This window comes from Mobula hypostoma, chromosome 1, assembly GCF_963921235.1.
Source record: "Mobula hypostoma chromosome 1, sMobHyp1.1, whole genome shotgun sequence".
Taxonomy (NCBI): Eukaryota; Metazoa; Chordata; class Chondrichthyes; order Myliobatiformes; family Myliobatidae; genus Mobula; species Mobula hypostoma.
Genome location: NC_086097.1, coordinates 104,128,554 through 104,149,834, shown reverse-complemented (window position 1 = coordinate 104,149,834; position 21,281 = coordinate 104,128,554). Strand labels below are relative to the sequence as shown.

General features: G+C 42.3%; 1 protein-coding gene across 8 annotated transcripts in view; it reads right to left on the bottom strand.

The window, feature by feature from the left end:
* numb (NUMB endocytic adaptor protein) overlaps positions 1–21,281 on the bottom strand; it is a 285,368-nt gene that overhangs the window by 236,613 nt on the left and 27,474 nt on the right. The window contains exon 2 of one of the 8 annotated variants that reach the window (XM_063054289.1): positions 19,400–19,475. The exons of the other annotated variants lie outside the window; for them this stretch is intronic. The gene's annotated coding sequence lies outside the window, so the exon portion shown is untranslated. The remainder of the gene's footprint in view (positions 1–19,399; positions 19,476–21,281) is intronic. 8 annotated transcript variants of the gene reach the window in all.

Sequence of the window (21,281 nt, the reverse complement as noted above, 5' to 3'; positions counted from 1 at the left end):
CTCCCTATGCAGAATCTCATCTCTCATCCTAACCACGCCATCGGTACCTACGTGGACCACAACTTCTGACTGTTCACCCTCCCACTTAAGAACGCTGAGGACAGAATCAGAGATATCCCAGACCCTGGCACCATCTGGGAATCTCATTCTTGCCTACAAAATTTACTGTCCGTTCCCCTCACTAATGAATCCCCTATAATCACAGCAAGTCTCTTCTCCCAGTTTCCTGTGTCCTGCACGTTAGATGCAACTACCTCTCTATATGTCCTATTACTGCCTCAGCCTCCCAAATGATCCGGAGTTTATCTGGTTCCAGCTCCAACTCCTTAACGCAGATTGCTAGAAGCTGCAGCTGAATGCAGTCGTCAGGTACACTAGAGGTCTCCCCGCCTTCTCATATCCTGCAAGAGAAGCATTACCCCCTCAGCCCTAATCTCCCACTTTCTACCCATATCCCTTCATGCCATGACTAATCAAGAATCTATCAACCTCAGCCGTAAATATACCCAGAGACTTGACCTCCACAGCCAATTCTGGCAATGAACTTCACAGATTCACCACTTTGTCGAAAGAAATTCTTCATCTCCGTTCTTAATGAGCGTCCCTCTATTCTGAGTCTGTGTTCTCTGCTCTTAGACTTTCCCACCATAGGAGACATCCCCTTCACATCCACTCTATCAAGGTCTTTAACCATTCAATAGGTTTCAATGAGACCACCCCTCATTCTTCTGAATTCCAGTCAATACAGGCCCAGAGCCAAACACTCTTCAAATGACAAGCCATTCAATCCTGGAATCATTTTCGTGAACCTCCTTTGAACCCTCTCCAGTACCAGCACATTCTTTCTAAGATAAGGGCCCAAAGCTTCTCACAATACTCCAAGGCCTCACTGGTGCATTATAAGATCCCAACATTACATACTTTATTTTATATTCTGGTCCTCTTGAAGTGAATGCTAATATCACATTTGCCTTTCTCACCACAAACTCAATCTGTAAATTAATCTTTAGGAAATCCCACACAAGGACTCCCAAGTCTCTTTACATCTCTTTTTTAATATTTTCTCTCTATCTAGAAAATAGTCAACCTTTTCATTTCTTCTATCAAAGTGCATGAACACACGCTTCCCAACACTGCATTCCATCTGCCATTCCTTTGCCATCCTCCTAATCTGTCCTTCTGTCACCTTTCTATTTCCTCAAAACTACCTGCCCTGCCACTTAACTTCATATCATCTGCAAGCATTGTAACAAGGCCACATCCAAATCATTGACATATAACACAAAAAGCAGTCCCAACACCGACCCTTGTCTACTAGTCACCGGCAACCAACCAGAAAAGGCTCCATTTATTCCCACTCTTTGCCTCCTGCCAATAAGCCATTGCTTTATCCATGCTAGAATCTTTAGTAATGCCAAGGACTTGTAGCTTGTTAAGCAACCTCACATGTGGCACCTTGTAAAAGGTCTTCTGAAAATCCAAGTACACAACATCCACTGATTCTCCTTTGTCTATTTTGCTTGTTACTTCTTCAAAGAATCCCAACAGATTAGTCAGCTAACATTTTCCCTTAAGGAAACCATACTGACTTTGGCCTATTTTATCATGTGCCTCCAGGTACCCTGAAACCACATCCTAAACAATTGATTCCAACATCTTCCCAACCACTGAGGTCAGACTAACTAGCCAATAGACAATAGGTACAGGAGTAGGCCATTCAGCCCTTCGAGCCAGCACCACCATTCACTGTGATCATGGCTGATCATCCACAATCAGTACCCTTTTCCTGCCTTCTCCCCATATCCCTTCACTCCACTATCTTCAAGAGCTCTATCTAACTCTTTCTTGAAAGAATCCAGAGAATTGGCCTCCACTGCCTTCTGGGGCAGAGCATTCCACAGAACCACAACCCTCTGTGTGAAAAAGTTTTTCCTCAACTCCATTCTAAATTGTCTACCCCTTATTCTTAAACTGTGGCCTCTGGTTCTGGACTCCCCCAACATCAGGAACATACTTCCTGCCTCTAGTGTGTCCAATCCCTTAATAATCTTATATGTTTCAATCAGATCCCCTCTCATCCTTCTAAATTCCAGTGTATACAAGCCCAGTCGCTCCAATCTTTCAACATATGACAGTCCCTCCATCCTGGGGATTAACCTTGTGAACCTACGCTGCACTCCCTCAATAGCTAGAATGTCCTTCCTTAAATTTAGAGACCAAAACTGTACACAATATTCCAGGTGTGGTCTCACCAGTACCCTGTACAACTGCAGAAGGACCTCTTTGCTCATATACTCAACTCCCCTCGTCATGAAGGCCAGCATACCATTAGCTTTCTTCACTGCCTGCTTACTTTCAGTAACTGATGAACAAGGACACCTAGATCTTGTTGTACTTCCCCTTTTCCTAACTTGACACCATTCAGATAGTAATCTGCCTTCCTGTTCTTGCCACCAAAGTGGATAACCTCACATTTATCCACATTAAACTGCATCTGCCCACTCACCCATCCTGTCCAAGTCACCCTGCATTCTCATAACATCCTCCTCACATTTCACCCAGCTTTGTGTCCTCTGCAAATTTGCTAATGTTACTTCATCTAAATCATTAATGTATATTGTAAATAGCTGTGGTCCCAGCATCGAGCCTTGCGGTACCCCACTAGTCACTGCCTGCCATTCTGAAAAGGACCCATTAATCCCTACTCTGTTTCCTGTCTGCCAACCAATTTTCTATCCATGTCTGTACCCTACCCCCAATACCATTTGCTCTAATTTTGCACACTAACCTCCTATGTGGGACCTTATCAAAGGCTTTCTGAAAGTCCAGGTACACTACATCCACTGGCTTTCCCATGTCCATTTTCATAGTTACATTCTCAAAAAATTCCGGAAGATTAGTCAAGCATGATTTCCCCTTCGTAAATCCATGCTGACTTGGACCTATCCTGCCACTGCTATCCAAATATGCCGCTATTACATCTTTTATAATTGATTCCAGCATCTTAGCCTATAGCTTCCTTTCCTCTGCCTCCCTCCCTTCTGAAGATTGGAGTGACATTCGTAATTTTCCAGTCTTCCAGAATCTAGTGATTCTTGAAAGATCATTACTAATGCCTCTGCAATCTCTTCAGCCACCTCTTTCAGAACCTTTGGGCGTACACCATCTGGTCCAGGTGGCCTATCGACCTTCAGACCTTTCAGTTTTCCAGGAACCTTCAGTTTGTCCACTGTTTCCTCTCCAGCATCACTTTCCAGTAGTAAAATATCTACTCTCATCTCATTAAATATCTGAAAAAACTTTTGGTATCCTCTTTAATATTATTGGCTAGCTTACCTTGGTATTTTTTTGATATATAAATAAAAGATTACACGTTGTGTAGGACATAGATAAAGTGCAAGCAGGCTTTTTCGACTGAGGTTGGGTGAGATTAGAGCTAGAGGTCACAAACAAGAGAAAATCTGCAGATGCTGGAAATCCAAGCAACATGCACAAAATGCTGGGGGAGCTCAGCAGGCCAGGCAGCATCTATGCAATAAAAAACAATTGACATTTCAGTCCTGCTGAAGGGTCTCGCCCAAAATGTCAACTGAATATTCTTCCATAGATGCTGCCTGGTCTGCTGAGTTCCTCCAGCATTTTGTGTTAGAACTAGAGGTCATGGGTTAATGGTGAAAGGTGAAATGTTTAAGGGGAATTTCTTTACAGGTGGTGAGAGTGTGGAACGAGCTACTAGCAGAAGTGATGGATATAGGTTCAATTTCAACATTTAAGTGAAGTTTGTATAATTAATGGATGGGAAGGGAATGGTCCAGGTGCAAGTTGATGGGTCTTGACAAAATAAGTTGGGGATGGACGAGATGGCCTATTTGTGCTGAGAAGTTCTATGACCAGCCTCAGTAGTTGCACAACACTGCTTTCAGCCAGATGCAAGTGTTCTCAGATCACACATATGCACCCACATTTTTCCATTCATTCAACCCAGCCAACTGAATCGACTTTTATTATTTACATCCTTCATATACATGAGAAGCAAAAATCTTTATGTTACATCTCCGTCTAAATGTGCATTGTACAATTATAGTAATTTATAATAAATAGTATGTACAACAGGATAGTCAATATAACATAGAAATACAGTTGTGTCAGCGTGAGTTAAGCAGTCTGATGGCCTGGTGGAAGAAGCTGTCCCGGAGACTGCTGATCCTGGCTTTTATGCTGCAGTACCGTTTCCCGCATGCTAGCAGCTGGAACAGTTTGTGAGTGGGGTGACTTGGGTCTCTAATGATCCTTCAGGCCCTTTTTACACACCTGTGTTTGTAAATATCCTGAATAGTGGGAAGTTCACATCTACAGATGCGCTGGGCTGTCTGCACCACTCTCTGCAGAGTCCTGTGATTAAGGGAGGTACAGTTCCCATACCAGGCAGTGATGCAGCCAGTCAAGATGCTCTCAATTGTGCCCCTATAGAAAGTTCTTAGGATTTGGGGGTCCAAACCAAACTTCAACCATCTGACGTGAAAGAGACGCTGTTGTGCCTTTTTTACCATACAGCTGGTGTGTACAGACCACGTGAGATCCTCAATAATGTGTATTCTGAGGAACTTAAAGCTGTTTACCCTCTCAACCTCAGATCCATCGATGTCCATAGGGTTTAGCCAGTCTCCATTCCTCCTGTAGTCCACCACCAGCTCCTTTGTTTGTGACATTCAACAAACAGGTGTAACACCTGGCAGCAGCAGCAGGTTCAAAGGTTCATTTATTATCAAAGTATCTAACTCTGAAATTCTTCTCCAGATAGCCACGAAACCAAGAAAGAAATGAATGGTAGCACGATTATCAACCCCCAAATCCCTCCTCCCCAAACAGGAAACTGAAAAATGGAACAGGCACATCGTCCCTCAAATCCCCCTCCCCTGCATAGAAAAAAAAACTAGATCATACAATAAACACAGAATATAAAAAAACTATAATACTGAAAAAGTTCATAGTCCAAGTCCATATTAATACCTATATCCAAAACACAGAAAACCTGGGTAACATTTCCTGGGCGCTGCGGCAGTCTCCCCTCTCCAGTTGCAGTTATCCCACCAGCGATCAAGAGGCAGGCAGCAGGCGCTCCCACTCCACGTTCACCTCCATGTTTCAATCTGATGCAGCATATACCCATGTGCAATTAATCAGCAACTTTTAAGCCACCAGAAGGACGCTATATTCTCCTTCTATGCTTGTCTCTCTTCCTCCCCCCTCCCACCCTGTCCCCAAACATCGAGGAGCACATTTCCATCCCGTCCCAAGTAGATTTTTACCAAAAAAAAATATCAATAGCTTCATGGCTACTATTACTGACACTTCTCTTTAATAGCAGAATTAATGAAATCAATTTCCCTAGCTACTAGAGCAGGGCCTTGACACGACCTGGGTCTGGATGCTTCTCCAGTAACTCTGCCACCACTGTAACTATTCTGTAGAGGGAGGATTACTGCTCCACTGCATCAGCAATGTCACCATGTAAGGAAAGCAAATTCCAGAGCACAGCAAATGTCCATTTCTTGTAACTGGCAGCAGAGTTTACCAATCATCCAACTTCATTGTTTAAACAAGGTCAAGACAATATAATGAAATCTGAATATTTTCCAAGGATTGTGTCTATAATACAGACACAAAATGACAGAGCCTGTTGCATCATTAAACTCAGAAGGAAGAGGTCAGCAGAAAATAATCATATGACATGAACTTTGCAACAGGAAGTGACAAATTTCAACATTCAACAGAAAACACACAAACCGGATGAAACAAGTTATTTAAAGATATGAATTTAATCCTATACTATTCTTCAAGATTGTTTAATGTTATTTTCAGTACACAATTGTAAAGAACAAGATAATTGTTACTCTGGATCTGATGCAGCACAAAAAACACAAACAATTATAATAAAAAAACACAATAAATATAAATATACAAGAAGGTTTCTACACAGATTGATAGTGCTAGGTATGGGAGTGTCGCCAGACAAGTTGACTGACAGGAAATAATTAAGTAGTGGTAGTTGGGGGTGTGGAACACAGAACACTCAGCAAATTGGGACTTCTGAAATGATCACCAGTAACAAGCTGTTTCATCCACTGCGCCTAGCCCCATCTCCAGCCGTCTCGACTCTGTCTTGCCACTGGATCCAGATGGGAATTGGGAAGAGAGAGTGAGGCTGACGCTGCGCAACTCTCCCTCACTTAAATCCAAATCACACGCTAGTCTCAACACCATCAATTGTGTCGAGGTCTTCATCGACAATGACGATGGACGAACATGTTTCAAATAAGGCTACATACAAACTCATTATGCTATAATTTGCACTCATACAATTGAAAGATTACATCACAGATTGTGAAATAATAAAATTTTCATTTTAATTACAAGAGAACTTGCAAACACACCAACCAGTCTCCCCTCAGTCTTATCCATTGCTAGCATGAGGCCAAATACAAACTAAAAAGCCTCTTATTCTGCCTGGGAAGTCCATAATCCAATGATATAAACAATTTTGGTTAACCCACACAATGTTCCTTTTTGTCCTGATCCACCTAGGTTCTCTCATCCCACTCTTCCTCCTTTTCAATCACTTCTCCAGCCTCAAGACCCAGTTTCTATCCCCTGACCCACTTGGTTCTATTCACACCCTCAACCCATTAAGTTTCATATCCTCCAACACCTGGTTCCATTTGCACATCAAGCTCCTCCTCACCAAGTTCCACTTATTGCTTGTCAAAGACTGCCTCACCCCTCCTCCACAACCTCTTTTCTGGCCATTTGCCCTTTACCTCTCAGTGCCAGGGCCACAACCCAAAATGTTAACTGTCCAGTTGCATCCATAGATGCTGCCCGACCTGTGAAGTTCCTTCAGCAATTTGCTTTCCATTCCTGATTCCAGTATCAGTCATCTCTTGTGTCTGCACTTGAAATGATAAATGGAAATCACTACCTTCTCAAGAGAAGTGGGGAGATGGCCTAAGTGGTACCTGCCCTTGCTCTGTGACTTCTTCCGACCTGTAAATGTTGCCAGTGACTGTGGTTCAGCTATTCTGTCCTTATTTGAGTCAAAGACCACCTTCAGGTATTCAACATGTTTGCAGATATATTAACATTTTATAAACCGCACTTTCAGTATAAGCCAATTTATCAAAGAAAAAATAAACAGTATTTTCAACCAGAAAACTAGCACACCAATCGATGAAACAGTTTCTTAAAGATGAGCCAAGGTTTTTTTTTGATCATATATAAAATTTGTAATGCCATTAGATTGCATATTCAAGATCAATACTAGAATATTAACATAAACTTGGGCTGAACTTTTGTGCAACTGAGGCAAGGCTGCATTATCAAAAGTTCCCATGGCCCATGATTCAAACAATGCAGAATTCCTCACAATGTCATGTTCAAAACCATAGAGTTAGAGAGCACAGAAAAAGGCACTATAGCTCAACCGGTCCATCCCAACCAAGATGTCTCATCCAACTTAATCCCATTTGCCAGTATTTGGCCCATAACCTTCTAAATAGTTCCAATCCACATACCTATCCAACTGCCTTTTAAAGTTGTACCTGCCTCAACCAATTCCACTGGCTGTTCAATCTGCTTAGCTAACACCCTTTGTACAAAAAATATTGTCCTTAAGTTCCTATGAAATCTTTCCTCCTCTCCTTAAACCCATGCCCTCTAATTCCCCAACCACATGGAAAAAAAGAGTGCATTCACTCTACCTATACTCCTGATAATTGTTTTCACTTCGATACATCAACTCTCAGTCTCCTACACTCCAAGGAATAAAGTCCTAGTTTGTCCAACTGCTCCCTATAACTCAGTCCTTCAAATCTTGGCAACAGACTTGTTATAAAACCGAACAGAAAATATTCACATCTTTCCTATAGCACAGCAACCAAAACTAAATACAATACTCCAAGTCCCACTGCTTGACAACACTCATCACAGCCCTGCCATTCACTGAAATTCCTACTTGGATTTGACAGAGCAAAATGAAAAACCTCACATTTATCCAAACTAAATTTCATTTGTCATTCCTCGGCTCACTTACTCAGCAAATCAAGATCTCTCTAGTTTTTGATCACCTGCCTCATTCTCCACTATACCAGCTATTTTAGTGTCATCTGCAAGCTTACGAACCATGCCTTGTACATTCTCATTTAAATTATGAATACAGATGACAAACAACAATGGAAACAGCTCCGACTCCTGAGGTACACCACTAGTCCAAGAAATACCCTTCCAACATCACCCTCAGTTTTCTATCAAGCCAATCACATATCCAATTTGCCAGCTCTTCCTAGATTCCATGTGATCTAACCTTCCAGAGCTGCCTACCTTGTGAAACCTTAAAGGCCTTATAAACCACATCAACCACTCTACTTTCATCAACTTTCCTGGTCACATCAAAAGACTCAAATTCACAAGACCTGATCTCCCATGCACAAAGCCATGCTGATTACCCTGAATCAACTCCTGCTTTTCAAGACGCATGTGTATCTCATCCCTCAGAATCCTCTCCACTAACTTTCCTATCAGATGCCACTTGCTCTTTGCACTTAAAAACTTACTATACAGGCAAGTTGCTTTCTCAATTCATATTAAGATACTTCAACTAAGATAGGGATGTTAAACTAAATTTTTAAAAAACCTCTTTGAATTCACTAATATTCTTGCAAGCAGCTTATTTCAAGTTGCACAGTCAGATATATCTGCTGATTGTTTTAAATAATCCAAAATAACACTTTGTGAAGCCAAGGGGAAAAATTAGTACTTCATAATGTACTCTGAGCAACACTCACATAGCATACTTTGCTAATGCAGCTACAATGCAGTGTGCTGTCATATTTGGATGATGTGTGAAAATATTTACTTTCATTAGTAGAATAAAGATCCCCTTGATAATCAGCATTGTTTCTCCTAGTATCAACAAATATCATATGACTCTTGCCAACAACTCCAAGTGCTGGAAAGTGCTCCATATAGGATCTAAATCTTCAGGTCAAACACTCCTAGAATATATTCAGCAGCTTCACTCCCGGAAAGGAATGAAAATAAATTCATATATTATCTAACAGCCAAGAGGATAAATAAAGACACTACCAAAATAGTAAGAAAATGCACTTCCAGAGGCATCTACAGTATATTCCTTGAGAAGAGGAGAAAAACTGATAAAATTTAAGGGAATGGGGGATTCTCAGATCCCTGTAAACAATGAAATAAGTACTGACTATGTCTGTGACTGCAGTGTGTTTGAATAATGTCTCACAGCTGCTTTCTTTGGAGTAAGATGAGGGTTAAAGTTCACCCAGATCCACATAAGATTTCTCTGGGCTTTTCACACCTTTTGATTTTGACAAAAAGCAGTACCTGATGGAAATTGGACAGAACATTCCTTTCTTAATTAAAGCATAAATTTGATGGATGTTCTTATCTTTGTAATTAAGTTGTGGCTCCAGCAAACCAGGTAGGACATTCTTTTCTTTAATTAAGGTGGCTGGAGTGTCTAACAAATTGATTGTACTTTTGTATCAATAGTCCATTGACTTGAGCGGAATAGTTATCAAACTGATTGTTCTTTTGTATCGGTAGCCTTATAACTTCTGACAATTCTGACATCAGGCAGTGAACTTGTTGAACCGCCGGAGAGATGAGATTGGTTCTCTCCCTGATGTCGGGTCCAAGTTCACTCGCCGGCTGAGCTCGAAGAAATAAACGGGTGGAAAGATAAGTAACCATCTTTTTGTGCTGTTGTTATTTGATCTAGCAAAGTTACGTTTACATTTGGTGCCGTGACTCGGATTCCAACATAGGGAACGTCTCTCTGGGCTGAGTAAGTGACAGGGGGCTTGAATCGAACATAATTTGAGTGGCAGGCACCCCGAGGTAGTTTACCTCTGGCTACTCCTTGTGTCCGATCAAGCATTTTTGCCCCTCGCCCATTGGGACTGGTACCTTGATGGGATCGGACGACCCGTTTGGATACAGGATTTTAGGTAAGCAGTTGTCTCTTTTACATTGCTGCGGGTGACAGGATATGGCCGGTTGAAATTTGATGATTCGGAAAAGGGGTTGCGCATGTCTCACGAGATGGCCGGTTGAAATTTGTAAATAATACGAAACTGGCAGCCCGGTAAACTTCTCACCTTGGCAGCAGAAATATGGCCGGTTGAAATGAGACAAGTTCAGGATAAAGGAGGGAAGACCTCCAAAGTACAGGTGTCCCCCGCTTTTCGAACGTTCGCTTTACGAAACCTCACTGTTATGAAAGACCCTGTTTTCACTTTCAGAAGGTGTTTTCAGTTACGAAAAAAAAAGCAGCGCGCCTCCCGAGCAGCCGCTCTCCCCCAGATTCTCGCCGGCATTGCTTAAACATGAGCCATTGCAAGATGAGTTCTAAGGTATCGGAAAAGCCTGAAAGAGCTCGTAAGGGTGTTACACTTACGGTAAAACTAGACATAATTAAGCATTTTGATCGTGGTGAATGAAGTAAGGACAACGCGAGTTTGGCTTGTGGAAGCTGATGAACATGATGTTGAAGAGGTTTTGGCATCCCATCACCAAGAACTGACAGATGAAGAGCTGAGGCAATTGGAAAAAAAAAGGATAACAATCGAAACCAAATGAGTAATGATAAAGTACAACTTTAATTTTGAAAGGGTACGTCGGCTTAGGAGATATTTGCAGGATGGTTTGAGTCCTAACAAAGAACTGTGTGATAGTGAAATGCGCGAGGCTCAGTCAAGAAAGCCTTCCACATCAGCCACAGCAGACAACGAACCTCGACCTTTGACATCGAGGCAGGTAGAGATAGAAGAAGATGTGCTGCCTGCTCTAATGAAAACAGACGATGACTAGATGACACCCCAGTGTCCCACCACCCCAACCCCCAGGCCACGGACAGATACAGATTCGCGGAGAACGCAACGGTAGCCGGGAGGGACACAGCACATCTTTAAGAAAAAAGCCAAAATAAACATGCTAATTAATTATGTGCCGCCAACACGTAATTGTTGGCCCAGATCAAAGGCGATGCAATCAGCACTGATCTGGGCCGACAATTACATGTCGGGCGGCACCTAATTAATTAGCTTGTTTATTTCGGCTTTTTTCTTAAAGATGTGCTGTGTGCCTCCCGGCTACCGCTGGACCCCTGCATGCTTCGCGGCAATATATCGGTCGGCGGCCTGGAGGGTGGGTGCCACTGCACCACCCAAACTCCAACGACTCAGTCCAACACACCTTCATCAGTGTGCTCGCTGTCTTCCCGATTCCCATAAGTGATACTACACTGTACATACATTATTTCTACTTTATATTGGCTGTGTATTTTTATGTGTTATTTGGTATGATTTGGCAGCTTCTTAGCTTAAAGGTAAGTGGAGAGAGTGTTCTTGTCATCAGCGCTTGCGTGAGATTTTCTGCCAACGGCGCTTGTGTGAGATTTTCGCTACGGAGAACAGTTCAGTAATAATTGTGGAAAAATATTTCTACTTTATATAGGCTGTGTATTTATCACATCATTCCTGCTTTTACTATATGTTACTGTTATTTTAGGTTTTGTGTGTTATTTGGCATGATTTGGTAGGTTATTTTTGGGTCTGCGAATGCTCACAAAATTTTCCCTTACAAATAAATGGTAATTGCTTCTTCGCTTTACGACATTTCGGCTTACGAACCGTTTCATAGGAACGCTCCACCTTCGGATGGCGGGGGAAACCTGTATGTGAGAGTTGTCTTTTTTTTTGCAAGTATTAACGGAAAATAGACTAGCAGTTTTTGTGAGAATTAAAGGCTGCGGGTGATATTGGGTATTCTGTATTGTTCCTAAGGAAAGAATCGGGACTGGGGACCCCGGTCAGGAGAGGCGGCCACCGCTACCTGATGGATTTGACCATATCAGCTGCCGCCTGATAATATGGCCAGTTGAAAGTGATTAAGGGGGAGGCAGGCTGGCTAAATTTCTCACCCAGTAGCTTGTGCCTAGGCCCTTGTGTTGTGTATTTTGTGTCTATAAGCTGCTTGTCTCATTGGCTTGTCTGTGTTTTGTGTATTTGTGATTTTGGCTACTTGCTTTACTTTATACAGCACTTTGGTCAACATGATTGTTTTTAAATGTGCTATATACTTGACTTGACTTGATAATTAAGAACAACTGATAAAGGCAATAATGGGACAGGCCCTTGATACAGCTATGTGTGAACGAATACCAGATAAGAAAAGGACCTCCGGATGTTAAGTGCAGCGCTAACAAAGAAACTAGGGAAACAGTGTGGCCACCAGGGGAGACTAGTATTAAATTTAATTTGGGAAAAGAATTGCGGTAAAAAGTGGAAATTATTGATTAAAGAATGGAAAGGTAGGGCCTATACTAAATGGAATAGTACCTTACTGGCCAGCTGGAGGAATAATGCATGTGATAAAGGGATAGAGGTATGTACGGCAGAAAGGACTCCCAAGAGTTGGGAGACACTACAGGCGGAGTGCTAATGGGTAGAAGGAAGAAGAAAAAGAGAACGAGAAACAAGGAACACAGGCAAAAGCAGATATGGACAGACAGGAAGGTTTAAAATTGGCAGTGCCGCGCCCAAAGATCTAGGGCCAATACGGGATCCCAAATCTGGCATACCGACCCTGTTTAAGGACAGTGACCGCGATGAGGATTGGGCACCCACCTTATCCCCCACATTACCAGAAGCCGAGTGCACCCAGTGCTACCGAACCCCAATCCTCCCAGTATTCAGATACGGTGGCCGCTCGGGTAAAACAGCAGCAGCAGGGAAAGGAAGGCTCCCTGAACCCGAGATCCAGAAAGGGAATACAAGGGATTATTCTGAGACAGGGAGTGAAGAATCCAATAAAACCCCAAAGTTAAGGGCTCCACAGAGACAACTGCCTACCCAAATGCTGCCCAGTCCACGAGCAGCCAAGGAGGGACAGCCCTCAGTAACTCTTGTATGCACCCTGGAAGCATCAAGAGATGGTAACGATCATGAATCAGGCCCCCGATAGAAAAGAAAAACCAGCACAGTTTGCTTGGTATGTCCGCAGTACTATACAAATGTATAATGCAACACCGCAAGATTTATTTGGTCTTTGCTGCATGATTCTCTCATCTGATGAGGGCTGGAAATGGAAGGCAGAATTAAGATGCCAAACTTATCAGGAGTTACCGGCGGAAATCCATAATGAGGATGAACAGACAGACTGGATTATTCAAGCCTTGAAGAAGGCTCTCCAACAACCTGTAAATATCACTAAAGTACTTGAATGCAAACCTAAGCCTGGGAAATCAGGACCAGCCTATTGGGAGCGATTTATGGCCTGCTACGCCACTTTCGCAGGAGACCAAGCCTTTAATAATGGGAATCCATTCCCCCAGTTTAATGCCCTGCTGCTCAAGTGCTTACCAACAGGATTAAAACTAATGTAGCACCCCCCCCCCCCCCGGCCACCCTCAGGGTCGCTCGGCTCGCTGTCATCGAGGGAAACAGCCCTCAGCCCCGGCCCCAGCAAACTGGGTAATTAGTTTGTGTGGATGCTGTGTGATGTACTCCACCCGACCCAAATAACAGACAATACACCAGATACGATTAAATGATTTACAGTTTATAGATATTACTGGAACTATATAATTAATAGAGAGTAAAATATAAAAGGAAAATAAAAGGCGCCACACTTATCAAAGTTCAATCTCTTCGTGCACAAACAGTTGGAGCTCAGGACCCTTCTCCTTCACCCTGCGACCCCTCGGACCACCTCAACCGGCCGCCTGGGACCAACAACGGTGGACGACCAGATGCTCCACACGAGTCCGTCTCCGTCTCCCCTCCTCACCGAACACCCCGTTAGCAGACTCACAGCTCCTGGTCCATTCTCTGTCTCTCTCTCTCTCTCTCTCTCGCCTTCTCCCCCAAAACCCCATGCATACAGTATCTTCAAATACACCAAAAACATAACAACTATCCCAATTGGTTCATAACAGCTTCTTATAAGTAACGTGATTCAACAAACTGCTAACGAGAAGGACTTTCTCAGCATTTAACATAACAAAAGAAGTATTCCCAAGTATAACATAACAAAGAAGCCATTTTAAATTTAACATACAAAAAAAAGCCGTACACTAATAATATGGATTGGCCTGACAATGACCGAAATCGAATGTGACGAGCTTTGACACGTTACTGGAACCCAGCTTTCGAATCCCGATCAACCCCAAAGGGAACTAACATTAAAGGTGAATATGTTCAGCAGGAAGAAGGATGCTTCCTACCGTGAGTACCACCCCTCAGGAAGAGCCCAATATAATATTGCAAGATACTGCAATTCTAATTCCGTTTATGATGGTATAGGAAAAGGGATACCGGCCATCAGACACTACAATCACTCTGGGTTCGAACGCACGGAACGTACGTATTCACGTACCCAGCCACTGCAGGTGAAATTCCAGAGGACCCAGTGTGAGGTTTCATTTATAGTCACCACCAGTCTGGGGTGTAATCTAGCAGAGTGAGACTTGCTCTGTCTGTTGGAAATCGAGATTCTATGCACGGACAAGGGTATCACCCTGGGACTAGCGAATAACTGTTTTAAAGCAAATCCAGTTTAATTGTCATTCAAACCATACATAGATACAGCTTTATGAGACAGTGTTCCTCTGGGACCACAGTGCAAAACACTCAAAATAGCAAGCATTCAAAAATGGTGAGTAACACAATTCAAAATATTGAGCAAAGAAGCATTTTCAACCTGAGCAACGATGTTTTTCATTACTTCTCAGTGTTTTATGTTTAAAGCAAATTATGTTTTTGAAATGTTTTCACCCAGTTTAAAGCTAGTTAATAATCTCCCAACCCCGAGTGGAAGGTTAGTTCACTTGGTGACATGGAAACCATAGAAAGGGTGCAGAGGAGATTTACAAGGATGTTGCCTGGATTGGGGAGCATGCCTTATGAGAATAGGTGTAGTGAACTCGGCCTTTTCTCCTTGGAGCAATGGAGGATGAGAGGTGACTTGATAGAAGTGTATAAGATAATGAGAGGCATTGATTGTGTGGATAGTCAGAGGCTTTTCACCAGGGCTGAAATGGTTAGCACGAGAGGGCATAGTTTCAAGGTGCTTGGAAGTAGGTACAGAGGAGATGTCAGGGGTAAGTTTTTTTTAAAAAACTGCAGAGAGTAGTGAGCGCGTAGAATATGCTGCCGGTGGCAGTGGTGGAGGCAGAAACGATAGGGTCTTTTAAGAGACTCCTGGATGGCTACATGGAGCTTAGAAAAATAGAGGGCTATGGGTAAAGCCTAGGTAGTTCTAAGGTAGGGACATGTTTGGCACAGCTTTGTGGGCTAAAGGGCCTGTATTGTGCTGTAGGTTTTCTATGTTTCTACTTACATCCAGACAAAACGAGTGCAGTCAAATTGAAACAATGGTAATGAGACACGTGCAGTTCAATTAGGCCTGTTAACTTCTTCAGTTTTATGTTTACAAATATTTCCACAAAATAATAAAATCTCCTTGAAACATTTATAAAAGCATCAGCCGACACCCACTAAACCCATTTCAGATGACAGATTAAGAAATGGAACATAGAACAAACCGTGTTCCATCTATGCTACCTGCCTTCCTTACAATCATGCCCACTTGTGTTGCCAGCTTTGATCCTGCATCCCAAGATCCCACTAGAAATCAATGCTTTTATCAGCCTTGCCATTTACTGTACACTTTCTTCTTTCATTTGACTTCCCAAAGTGCAATACCTTAGTTGTCTCGATTAAAGCCATCTGCCATTTCTCTGTCCAAAATCTTAGTTTCGGACCATATGTCGTTCAGTCATAGGAGCAGAATTAGGCCACTTGGCTCATTTTGTCTGCTCTGCCATTTCATTATGGCTGATCCATTTTACCTCTCATCCCTGATCTCCTGCCTTCCCCACCCACATCCTTTCATGCCCTGACCAATCAAGAATCTATAAACTTCTGCCTCAAATATACATAAAGACTTGGCTTCCACATCCTTACTACTGTTAGGGGGTCTGTATCCAGCTCCCATTAGGGATTTTTTTTAAACCCCTGCAGTTCCTCAGTTCTATCCACAATGATTCAACGCCTTCTGATCCTAATGACTTGATTTAATTTTTAAACCAACAGAGCCATGCCATCCCCTCTACCTACCTGTCCTTTTGATATAATATGTATTCTTGGACAGTAAGCTCCCAGCTATAATCTTTCAGCTATGATTGAGTGATTCCCACATCATACATGTCAATCTGTAACTGTGCTACAAGTTCATTTACCTTATTCCTTATACCGCATGCATTGAAATATAACATCTTCCATCCCGTATTCACCCTTTTCGATTTTGTTTGCCTTTTACACTGCAACTCATCCTGTTAACTGCAATATTGCCCCATCAACAGCCTCTCCTTGCCAGGAGTCTCACTACGCATTGCCTGTTTGTAAACCAACTACCTACCTCATCCTCAGCACCATCACTCCTGTTCCTATCCCCCTGCCAAATCAGTTAAACTCTCCAGAACAACTCTCGCCATCCTGCCCCCAAGTATATTGGACCCTCTTTGGTTCAGGTGTAACCTGTCCCTTTTCTTCAAGTCATACCTTCCCCAAATGAGATCCCAAGGATTCATACATCTGAACCCCTGTTCCCTGCACCAGTTCCTCAGCCACACATTCATCTGCCAAATCATCCTAATATCACCCTCACTGGCACGTGGCACAGGCAACAATTCAGAGATTACTATCCTAAAGGTCCTGTTTTTCACCTTTCTACATGGCTTCCTAAAATCTCTTCAAGACCTCCTCACCTTGCCTTCCTATGTCACTGATGCCAGTATGTATGAAGACTTCTGGTTGCTCACCCTCGCCCTTGAGAATGCTGTGGACCCAATCCAAGACATCCCTGATCCTGGCACCAAGGAGACAACACACCATCTGAATATCTCTATCACACCCACAGAAACTCATCTCTGTTCCGGTCTTGCAAAGAGGCATATGTGATTTCAGACAGTGTGTGGATCTTATCAAAAGGAGACTGGGGAAAAATAGCCAAGGGTATGCTGTCTCGTCAGATGTATATGAAAATATTTCTTACAACACAGAACTGGCCCCTTTTTGCACCACAGTAGCACAGCAATGAGCACGAAGCTATTACAGCTTGGAGCAGTGTTCGGAGATCAAATTTGACACCGTCTGAAAGGAGTTTGTATATTCCTCCCTGTGACCATGTGGATTTTCCTCCAGGAGCTCCAGTTTCCTCCCACATTAAAAGACATACCAGTTAGTAGGTTAATTGGTCATTGTAAATTATCCTGTGATTAACCTAGGGTTAAAATGGTGGGTTACTGGGCAGTGCAGCTCGTTTGAATGGAAGGGCCTGTTCCATGCTGCATCTCCAAAAAAAAAGACATCTGTACTGAACACGTTTCCAATCCAAACAAATTCTCTATGCTGCACATGTAATGCATCCCTGTTCTTGTATCTATCTAATTGCTTCTTAAAAGCTGCTATGAAATTTGCTTCTACAACTTCCCTGACACAACATTCCAGACATATACTACTGTTTAAAAAAAACAAGTTTTCCTTTCCCCATCTCAACTTAAAGCTATGTCCCCTAATTTTTAGTTAAACATTTCCAGTGGGGAAAAACAGACCATCCACACCATCTATTCTTTTCAGTATTAAATACTCCCATCACTTGCCCCCCAACCTCAAATGTCCCACAGGAAACAATCCAAAATTACATGACCTCTCTTTATAGCTAATTTTCTCCAATCTATGCGAGATTCGGGTAAACCTCTTCTGCACCTCTCCAAAGTTCCACATTTTTCCTGTAAGGTGTAACAAAAACAACACACCATCTCTTTATGGCCAAACCAAAGTTTGTACAACATGACTCTGAAGCTTCTCTAACTAATGAAGACAAGTATGCTGTATGCCTTTTTATCAGCCGATTTACTTCTGTTGCCTCTTTCAGGGAACTATGGACTTGTTCCCCAAGATCCCTTTGTATAGCAGTGCTCCAAAGAGTTCTGACTTTCCTCTTTCATTTGACTTCCTAAAATGCCATGCTCACACTTGTCTGGTTTAAAACCACCTGCCATTTCTCCACCCCCTTTCCAACTAGTCCTGCTACATCGGTTGACAACCTTCCTGAAAATCCACAACTCCAGTAATATTTATGTCTACTGCAAACTCACTAATCTATATTTTCATGTCAATCTGTATACCACAAGGGTCCCAACACTGATCCCTGTGGAACACCAATGATCACAAACATAAAACCTGATTAACATCCATCCAACAATAGCTTGTTTTCTATAGCTAATTAGGAATCCAGTCTACCAAGATACCATGTGTCTTAATGAGAGATCTCACTGAATGCTTTGCTAAAATCCGTATAGACCTAGAAACATATTACACACACGACATAACTTAACATTAGCTACCTTCAATAATCTCCTCAAAAAAAATCTGCATTCTAAAGAGCTCATCAATTAAATACATCAGTCACAATTACAAATGTCAAACAAATGTTTTTAAACCACCTCAGAACGTCCCAAAGCACTTGACAGAATGAAGCACTATTTAAATATTGCCAGTCAAAGCAAATGCAAATAATGGAAACATGAAATAAAAACAATCAGCAATTCAGGCAGAAACTGAAAGGAAAGCAGTTAATATACATCAGGGCAGAAATCCTTCATTGGACCTGTAACTGCCAAACCTGAATGCAGCATTTTCAGGTTTTATTTAAATATTGATTTTGCTTCAATATGGGAAATGCAACAGCCAATTTACAGGCTGCAAGAATCCACAGATAGAAACACTAAAGCAAAAGTTTTCAGTAACACTGTACATACGAAGTAGTAGCTGGGGTGTATTTTGGCTGAGGGTAATTAGAGCAGAAAGGACAACAGCGACCAACGTGAAATAGTGAAATCTAGACCAATACAAGTTGAAATTATCATTTTGGATGTGCATGAAACAGAATCAGAATCGAGATTATTGTCTCTGACATTAGTGTGTGGCAGCAGCAGCAATTGGAGTAGCAGTAGTGCGATCATGAGTTGAATATGAAGTTCGCCTAAGGGATTGTCTTTTGGTAGGTCCTCAGGTGGCTCTACATATTCTGGTGCAGTGTGGACAAGAGTAAGTGGTGGCTGTGGTCAGTGGATGGGTCTTCTGGTTTTCAGTCTCTCCTTTTGCAGCTGCTGCTTGTTCTCTGCCACACAGCTGAGGTAATTCTCATGTAGCACAGCTCCCTCTTGAACAGATTTCCTCCAGGTGTATCTATTGAGTGCAATGTCTTCCCAGTTTTTAAATGTGATGTTGAATTGCTTCAGACTGACCTTGCTGTTATCTTTGAAGTGTTTCCTTCGCCCACCAGGGGGCTTGCTGACCTTCCTTCAACTGGGAGTAAAGGATCTGATTGGGGAGACACAAGTAGACGCACATAACCCATCTATCAGAGTCAGTGTTGCTTTATCGTGCTATCCCTGTCGGCTCTAAACTGTGTGCGCACATACATATCTTTTGCAACTAGCATACAAACTTATTTAAACTGCGCACAAAAGGCTGTCACCCTCTACCCCATTGGCATGTTAAGTATAATTTACGATCAAACACAATCACATTTCCTTTTCTGGTCTCTGATGCGGTGTTGATAACAGAGTTTGCGATGATTTGTCTGCAGATTTTAGAACTGGCTGTTTTTATTAAAGGAATTATTCAGTGAGCACATACTGTTGTGTTTTTCATGGATTCTGTAAGATTTAACATTTTGTTAATACTCAGTGTATTGGTGGATGCAAAGTTGTAATCACATGTGACAACATTATTTATTAAAACTGTCAGCAACTTTGAGGTTTTCCACATGTGCAAAAATTCTGAATCTGCTTTCAATGATTAAATATCTTACCAGAGTTCCTTTATGCAGCTTTGCCCAATCTATTCAAGGATCATAAATGAACTGGTAACATTCCACATATTAATAATGAATGTTTCAGTGCAAAATAGGATCAGCAAATTTATGGAAAACACTAAGATTGGGGGTGTAGTGGACAGTGAGGAAGACTACCAAAGTTTGCAGAGGGATATGGACCAGCTGGAAAAATGGGCTGATAAATGCAGACATTAGTGAGGAGTTCTACTTTGGGAGGACCAAGAAAGGTGGGACTTGCACGGTGAGCATAGGGCACTGAATAGTGCCATACAGAGGGACCTTGGAATACAGATCCATAATTCCTCGCAAGTGGCATCACTCATTGATAAGGTCATAAAGAAACATTTGGCACATTGGCCTTCATAAATCAAAGTATTGAGGGCAAAAGTTGAGATGTTATGTTGAAGTTGTGAGGCCTAATGTGAAATATTGTGTGAAGATATTGTCACCTACACACGGGAAAGATGACATTAAGATTGAAAGAGTGCAGAGAAAATTTACAAGGATGTTGCCAGGACTCAAGCACCTGAGTTGTAGGGAAAGGTTGAATAGATTACGACTTCATTCCCTGCAGCATAGAAGATTGAGAGGGGATTTGATAGAGGTATACAAAATTATGTGGAGTATAGATAGGGTAAATGTAAGCAGGCTTTTTCCACTGACATTGTGTGAGGCAAATGCTTACTTTACCGCTCTGTCTAATTTAACACCACTCCATAAAACTAAGTACTTGTAATCCTCAGTCCATCCGTTCCACACACTCCCCAGGACTCTTCTATTCACTGTCAAAGTGCTACACTGTTTGACTTACCAAAATGCAAACCCTCACACTAATCTGGTTAACATTACATCCACTGTGATAAAGCGCTTTGTACATCAACTCCTGCCTGAGGAGTAACATGGATCCACTCTAATTTGCCTCCCATCACAACAGGTCAACAGCAGATGTTTGGTTCTTTACTCAGCCCTTGAACATCTGGACAAGACATACAAAATGCTGGAGGATCTCAGCAACTCAGGCAACATCTACAGAAATGAATAAATAGTCGATGGTTCAGGCCGAGATCCTTCTTCAGGATTAGAAAGTAAAGGGGGGGGCACTAAAATAAAAGGGGGCAGAGAGTGGAAGGACAGCTAGAAGGTAATAAGTAAAGCCAGGTGAGTAGCAAAGGAAGAGGGCTGGAAAGAATGGAATCAGATATGAGAGTGGACATAGGAGAAAGGGAGGGGCAGAGATGATAGGCAGGTGAGAAAAGGTAAGAGGACAGAATGAGGAATAGAAGGGAGAG